General features: G+C 31.3%; 1 pseudogene; it reads left to right on the top strand.

The window, feature by feature from the left end:
- The first annotated feature begins 2,364 nt into the window (after positions 1–2,364).
- The window catches only part of LOC102885685, a 39,272-nt pseudogene continuing 32,539 nt past the window's right edge, over positions 2,365–9,097 (top strand).

Raw genomic sequence — 9,097 nt, 5'->3', positions numbered from 1 at the left:
AACAGCAACAATATAAAATATGTCAATATTGAAATATGAAATATGCAGTGATAGAAATCATTTTACTGTTAGTTTTCTCTCTAACCTAAGTATCTACTAAATTTTGAAGTAGTATATACACAGTAACTCTAGTTTTCTATAGAGTATTATTTAACCATTTTTTTAATTATGTTTGTCCCTTTTATCAGGTTTTTCCAAGTTATAATTCGCATTTATTTAATTAGAATTTTAAAACTAAATCAAGTTCTTTTAAAATTCACCGAACTTACCATATTAACTATGGTAGTATTTTAATAGTTGTTTAATATAATTTTATAATTTGCTAACTTTTTTCAGGTCTTCCAAAAACGTTCCTTGGAAGAGGGACTACATTTTTTAATTGAGATAAAATTGCTAGATAATTTTAAATTAGCTTCAGGTATATAACGCAATGATTTGATATTTGTATATGTTACAGAATGATCACCGCAAAAAAGTCAGTTAACATTCATCACCATAATAGTTATAATTTTTTCTTGAGATGAGAACTTTTAACATGTACTCTTACAGCAACTTTCAAATATACAATATGGCATTGTTAACTACTGTCTCATGCTGTATATTACATCCCCATGACTTATTTATTTTATAATAGGAAGTTTGTATCTTTTGACCCTCTTCACCTATTTCATCCACACCCTACCCCTGCTTCTGAAAACCACCATATGGGATAACTATACATATGGGATAACTTTTATAGAATAAAAGTTATTTTATTTTATTCAAAACTGTGCAGTACAGGTATACAGCTGTACAAAGCAGAAGGGTCCCACTTTAAAGACACAAATCACGCCACAGATATGTCATGATGGATTGAAGGGCAGAGGCAGGTGGCAGGTGAGAGATTCCAGGCCTCTTCGAGAGATCTTAGAGCAGCAGAAGAGAGATTTCCTGCCATAGCCACTGACTTCTTACAAGGCCATGAACTCTTTGAGAGTACACAGAAGCATTTTTGCAATGAAATAGACACATAAGTCTACTTGATGAAACTTCAGGTGTACTATTTCCCGAGGCTATTTATTTACTATTTTTCCCATCTGTCACTTCAGAGTTCCTGACTCTTCTCCTTGGCTAATATCACATCAATTAACTATTGTGTTAGGGTGGGAAAGTCTGGATTGTTCCTGCTGCTGGTGGCCTAAATGACAGACACATCTGGGAGTCAGTTAGCACGTGGGTGCAGGTTTTCAAGGTGCCAGGGCCTCTGTATCCAGGGTTCCTGAACATGTCCTCTGGATGGCCCAGTGGCCACGGTTCTTCTTTCTAATTTGCAGATAGGTGCTATAGAGACTATTCCATCCTTGGAGGTTCATAACAGATATATAAAAGTAAAATAAAATTGTAGCAGGAAAAAATATGTTTGGACTCAATATTTAATACATTAGGCTAGTGCCGGGCTAGATTATCTGTCCTTTTATGGAAAATGAATGCTGCTTTTTAATGAAATAATGTAAAGATGATCACAGTTTTAGACATATAAGTTGTGCTTTGACTTGAGATCATTTCATTTTGTTTAATTTTCCCCCCATACAACATTCTTGACTGTACCTTACGAATAAGAACTTTGCTTATTTTCTCCCTTTTTTTCTCTATTACCCCTGACTCTAAGTACGGGGCCTGGCATGTTTTAGGCACTAAATAAATGATTTAGGTGGTAACTACATGATTATTAAATCTTCAAAAAATTTTGAAAGTGTGTTCTTTGCAAAAAAAAAAGGTTAAAATTAAAAAAAATGATGATTATTTTTATACTTTCTTAAAAATAAAACCAACAAAAGAAAACCTTTTTAAAAGAAATTCTATTTAAAATAGGAGAGAATTTAAGAGTCATCACTGTGAGCTGACCTGTGAAGGGAAGTCTGCCAGAATAATACAAACCTGCTCAATGCTCAGAGCTTCAACACAGCCTTGCAAAATTCTCTGTCTCAGTGACTTATCTTCAGTTTTGCTACACTCCCTAACATCCCAGCAGTTGGTCATTTTGAAGAAGAAAAAGGCACCAGCCCTAAAAACTAATATTTTTCCCTCCAATTACCATTAATTGTATACGTGACTTTCTCTTGTTTGTTCACCCATAAAATCGGTAATATAGACTAAGTCATTGCTATGTTTTGTTTTGTTTTTTAATCCTTCTAAGCATTTATAAAGTTCAATGCTCTTTATTTACTTGGCAAACAAATTCCAGTCAAGGAGTACGATTTTAAAATATAACAAAATATAATTAGTGCAAGGAGTGCTGAACGGTGAGGCACCGTGGTCCTACCTTATTGGTGGTTTCACTTTCTGAGGTTTCTGTTCCCACAGTCTTCGAGTCACCCTTATTTAATGGCCCCAAAGTGCAAGAGCAGCGAAGCCTGCAATTCGAAAACACCAAAAAGAAACAGTGAAGTGCAGATTACAAATCGTCAGAAAGTCAACAGGTCAAAGCTGCCTCACGAGGCTACGTCGTTCACCTCCATCACCTCATCATGTAGGCATTTTGTCACCTCACGTCATCACAGGGAGAAAGGTGAGTACTATACAATAAGATATTTTGAGAGAGAGAGTGCATATTCACAAACCTTTATTATAGTATATTGTTATAATTGTTCTTTTTATTATTGTTGTTGTTAATCTCTTACTGTGCCTAATTTATAAATTAAATTTTCTCATATGCATGCATGTATAGGGAAAAACATAGTGGATGCAGGGTTTGGTTCTATCTGCAGTTTCAGGCATCCACTGAGATCATATCCCCTGTGACAAGCGGGGGAAGGGTGCTTTACTGGTTTTGAGGAAAGTAAGATGATACAGTGGAAATAAAATAATCTTGGGGATTAACCAAATACAAAACTTAATTCCCTATTTGCTTCTTGCTAGCCACAAAATCTTAGATAAGTTTATTAAGATTTTGAGGATTTAGATGCTCCATACACCAAATGAGGACAATGAGACATAAATTGTGTTGGCTATCACTATAATAAAATGATGTTAGTTTTCTTACATTATGTTTGCCTACTAATTAGTGTAATGTATGTTGCTGTGCATGATAGCAGATCCCAGGAATTATTTAATGAGACATAAGATCATTCTTTTCTAGCTATGTGGCTCCCCAATGGTAGTTTCTAAGGGTGCCCAGATTTACGTAAGATTTATCCATGTAGTTCTCAGCCTCCAGGAGCCAGGTGATTTACTTTGACTCTCACTGCCATTAATACTAGGATGTTTATCACAATCTACCTTTCAAGCACTGTAGCTACAACCATGCCCAGCCCCTTCAGAAACTATGGCCACATTCTCCAGAGAAACATTCTAGAAGCATATCTTTGCTACACCACATTTTGTCATATTTAGCTTCTCCACAATTCATTTTTGCTCACTCTGAGGCCAAACACAGTGCTGATACTCCGAGATCAGGTTAAAATCTCGAACACACAGATTTTTTCTTTCTTGTCTGTTGTATGGTATAAAATATGTCCCGCGGGCAATTTCCCAGCTCAAGCATGCAGAGGACTTGAAAACATCCCCAGAGGTCTCTCAGAGGTATTTCCCTAAATAAAAACTGTAAGCCATGAGGAAAAGCAGAGTCCAGCCAGACAGGATCTGAGCATCCCATAGGTCTGTCATGCAAATATTCAGATTAATCTCTAATAATTGCATGTATATTTAATGTTATTGCTCAGATTACATTTAATATACCTGGGCTCACCATCTGCTATACCTCTTGGGAAAGTGACAATGAACATTTGGAAAATTTTTTATAAGCAATAATGTTTTATAGCTCATAAAGTACAAATGAAATAAACTTTTAATTTTAATTACATATGAGAAATTTATATTACACTAGATCTGGAAGACTTATGTGTCTCTTAAGGGGTGGCAAATTATGGAAATGAGGAACATACACAGGCATTCATACCTCCAATATACCACCTTTCAATAAATTATTTCATTTTCACTATGTTAAAAAACAGAAATTATTTTTAAAAATATGTAGCATCAATTCAGGCAGAAGAAAGACAGGAATTCCATTTTTCCAAGCAGATGTCACAAACATTTAAACAGCTGTCAGACCAGTTCAAACTGTCATCAGAAGTGACCTTAAACCAAGTTTAGTTTTTAAATGTTATTAAAAAAAAAAAAAGAAAAAAAAGTGAAAAAACAACACAGTGCCATTATGCAGCTGTCTGAATATTAAATGAAAGAATGAACATCTGTTCTGCTGCTCTTCAAACTTTAATGGTTTGGATAGAAATTCTGTTGTCTCAGATCTTTAAGGACATCTGAGGCCCATACAGCTTCAACACCTGTGAAACAGGCTCTCTGCAAATGCACACTCCCACTTCAAAGTCTCTTACTACTGTTCTTTGCCAAACATATGCCAACAAACAACAGAACAAATTATTAATAATATCTTTGCAATAGTTTTAAAATGCAATCCTCTTGAATATGGTTATTTCATTCAGCATTTATAAGAACATCATTCCTTTTTGAACTGAAAATAAATCCTAGACAGAGAACGTCAGGTTTATATTAAAGTATTATTTGAATAAAAACTACCTTGCTGTTATAGTTTCCAGATATATAATTGCCTAATATGAAAGTGTATTTGTTATTAATGTTTTTTCCACACACCTGTGTGTGTGTGAGGGAGCATGTATATATATTATGTTTATGTGTGTATATAGTAGATTTTCTAAAATCTAGCTGATGATGATACAAGATTCTGAATTTAATATGCAAAATCTGCAATAGTCCCTGATCAAAGAGATTTAATATAGATCTAGTTGTGTATGTTGACATGGATAAATTTCTATTGCCAGGTGCAATAGAAAGTATCTGACCTGAAATTATCTTTAGTTTTCCCATTGACTTTGTGCATCTTGATGAGAACTCAAGTTTAGGTTTTAAAATCCAGTGATGTTAAGCTGCAAAATTCAGTTTCTTCATGCTCCTGGAGACGTCAGTCAGTGGTTCTTAAATCTTTCTTTACATTAAAAATATCAGAAAATATTTTTAAAATTCAGATACCCAGGCTATACTGCAGACCAATTAAATCAGAATCTCTAAGTTGACGCATAGACATAAGGAGTTTTTAAAGCTTCAAACATAGTTATAATATACATCTAGTTTGAGAACGATCTGTAAAAATGTAAGCAATCATATATCAAGTGTAACCAAATAATCGTGTATTTTATATTAATTTCTCTTTATTTTATAACCTGTAAAAAGCATAATTTTCATACATAAATATCTAATTTTATTTCCTCGGGATCTATTTATTCTCAGCTGGTATTTCATTTTATAATTTAGCATAGTATCTACTAAAGTTTTAAATAGTATTTCCAATTATCGGCTAGTAAGGTCTCCTCATAAAACTATCACAAAATGTCATTGAGTGAGTTCTAAAATTAAATCTAAGAGCTAGAGAATAGGAGAAACTTTGGAAAATAATTTAATCTACCTTCATTACCAAAAACAATTTAAATTCATATGTGTATGATATTTAAGAGGTATGTTTATAGTGGCACCATGTAATACTTTTAAATACATTATTATAAATCTCTTGAACATTGTTACTAAATAATTTGTACATTATGGTTTCATTTTTGTAATGAATACATAGAAAGATTTAGATATGTACATGACATATGTAAAAAATATTTTGAGAGTAATTACATAACATTTAATAATCAGTAAGACAAGAGTAGGATTCTGAATATTTTTCTTCTTTTATATTTTTTACCATAAATATGTATTTATTTCAAGAACTTTTAAAATGGTTTTGACATTTCCCTAAATTTCAAATATTGAATATTTCAAAACCTCAAAATTAAATACCAATTATTACATTTTAAAATCTTCACTAACAGTTACTTCTGCCTATTTTGATCTAATTTTTCTCAGTAGTTGTAGACTATCCAAGGACAGATTGGTTTAAAAATAGTAATAAATAATGGACGATTCTTGTTGCATCTCACCCTTTTTTGATTATTCCATCTAACTAAACATCTGGAGGTCAGAGGAAGTTTGTTGTTCTTTGCTATATTCTCTACATTTTGTTACATGGCCTTGGGTAGATTGCCAAAAAAAATACTGAGAAGATTAAATTGCTTAAAAGTATATACGAAGGTCCTTGAATAGAGTGCTGTAGTATTTCTACCATAGTGCTTTATTTTAGCTTGTTGGAAAAGTTTATGGTTTTACATTATTGATCTTGCTACCTGAGCCACTGCATCTCATATCAAATTATTTTAATTCTCTGCTGTGTTTTTCTTCCAAGATGTATTACTATGAAATGTCTTGATTACTTTTCTAGTCATATTTTAAACCACTTTTAAAAAGTAAATATATAAAGCTTCATTTTTCACCCTTAACTTCACAAGGAGAAAATTATATCTTCTTTATTGTTACAAATTAGAAAGTTTTAGTAATACTAAAATAAAATAGTAATTTTGGGTATACTTCCTAATTAATTGATATGTTTACTGGCAAGTATACTTCCTAACTGATTGAGATTATTTCATTAACATTAAATATGCTGCTCACATATATAAAGGCATTCAATAACATTATCATACATCTCAGGGATAACCAACCAAATAACCAAGCAAAGTGAAACAGAACACACTAATTTAAATGTGATATGATCTTATTTTTAAAAGTCCTGCTTATTTTTAAATTATTTATTACAATAGAGTAAATATGGCAGTTTGAGTTATATTTGCATTTAAAATGCATAATGATTATATATGGAACTACTAAATATTTAAATTGCTAGGTAATATTTTTAATAGCTATATTTTCAATCTCTGTTATTTTTTCTGTGTGAGTAAGCAAGTTACCAATTATTGAATAATATATTCTCCTCACATAGTTTTGTAATGCCTTACAAATTAAAGTTTTATAATTTCAAGAAATTTGTGACAATTGCTAAACTATTTTAAAAGAAGTTTGCATTTTTCTCTTTCGCAATTAAAATTTGCATTCTTAGAGACAAAAATTACAATTCATTAAATAGACACAGAGCTGTAAGTTCTATCAAAAACCACAGTGAATTTGAATTTGAACTCCCTCTAAACATAAAATATTTAGATTACTATTTTACACGTTTCTCAGAAAAGGAAAACTATCCCATCCACCAGTAGCCTGATGAGCTACTTAATCTAACACATCATTTGCAAATACTTTTTATGATTGCCTAATTGTATTGCTTTGCCTTTAAAGTTATATTTAAATTCACTCAGTCATAAGAAGAGAAAGAAACCATAAAAACTTAATTTCATATACTGACAAACCATAATTTCAATGCTTACAAGCTTCTTGAATATTTATTCTATATTTTTTTAAGCTACATTATTTTGTACAATTGAGACCCTTTCTAAAAGCTGTTACCTTTCAGCTTAAGTGTAATGACTAAAGATGAATAGAGTCAAAGAATAAGATGATAAATCTTTTAACCTAATTAACTGTTTTAGTCTGTAGTTAATTATAATAGTATTAAGAAAGAAAGAAAAGTCAGCAAGATATTAATTGAAATAGCTAAGATTTTTGCAGTTCATTCTTCAAACTTGGCAGCTTAAAAGACATTCACTCTCTTGTGATTGGGGTAATAGAAGTAACTTCCTCCCTGTGCAAAAAATTTTGAAATAAAATTTGAAATAGTTTGTTTTTTTCTGTAAATGAAATGTAGATTGGGGACATATCAGCTTAACAATTATTTGTCTGAAATTTTCAAAATCTCCAAATACCACACATTTATACACATATATGTAAATGTCTCCCTATATTATATACAGATTTAGCCAAACATCATATATAAATAAAGATGTATAAATCTATCATCTATTCCTATTTACAGACATAAATTTATGTATGTATATATATATAAATATATATACATATATATATAAATTTATATATATATGTATATATATTTATATATATATACATACATAAATTTATGTCTGTAAATAGGAATAGATGATAGATTTATATATATATATGTTGGTACACACACTCACCACCCACCCCACTCACACACAATAAGTACCACATTTGTATTGGACTGCTTTTTTACTTTTTCGTCCTGAACAATTTGGTGCATTCCAGCATGCATTTTTGAATAAATAAGATCATATGATTATAGCCATACATTTAAAATCATACATATCAAAAAAAAAGAAAAAAACCTCCTTCTTTGGCTAGAAACAAAAATAATACATAATAAAGTAGATTCTAAAGTGAACATTCTAAATCCTCTCTTAATTTTTGTTATGGTATGGAGGTTTGACCTTTACTCATATATTAAACTAGGTTTTCTTTCATCAGTTTTTCTAGTTAAGTTACTATTTGCCAAAATATGTAGGTACTTAAAAATATGATAGCTCATTAGCAGATGATTTACTATCTGCACACAGAGCCCAGTATGGATTCATTCTTGGCACCTGTGATTAAATGCCATTTGGAACACATTTCCGCAAGGACACCTTGGAGGAAAGAGTTTAATGTAAATTGAGTATATGTACTGTTTAAGGGAAATTATGGATTGATATCACAAAACGGTAGTACAAAGATATTTGATAATGTTTTCACAAACACTGTTTTATCGAAACTGGTGGTGGTATTTGGCTCTATGTGTTGTCAGCTTTTCTTGGCACTTCATAATTTCTTGGCACAGTTTAAGGCTTGAGTGGAAAAACAATTTAGAAAACTGTCACATCAAATTGGAGAGAATTATCTAAACATAATCTAGTTATAGCAAAAAGACGCAACATTTTTTTTTTAAATGTGGCAACATAACTCTCATTTAAGAACAAAATGATTTGACCTCAATGGACTGTTACTCTAAGCCAAGCCTTGTCTGGACGACATCAGTGCTTTATATAAGGAATCAGCATTTGAAGATGATGAAAATGGAGAGTTAGTGGAATAAAAACATACTAAGCATACACAATGTGAGATGGTCAAATGATGATAAAAGAAATGTGTGCAATTCAAATAAAATGGAACTCTTCACCACTATATGGCTTATAATAATAAGTATTATTTTCTTAAAGTTGAGTATTAACCTCAATAA

Source organism: Pteropus alecto, unplaced genomic scaffold (assembly GCF_000325575.1).
Source record: "Pteropus alecto unplaced genomic scaffold, ASM32557v1 scaffold17, whole genome shotgun sequence".
NCBI classification, from domain to species: domain Eukaryota; kingdom Metazoa; phylum Chordata; class Mammalia; order Chiroptera; family Pteropodidae; genus Pteropus; species Pteropus alecto.
Note: the sequence above shows the minus strand (reverse complement) of the source record. Positions and strands in the feature narration are given on the sequence as shown.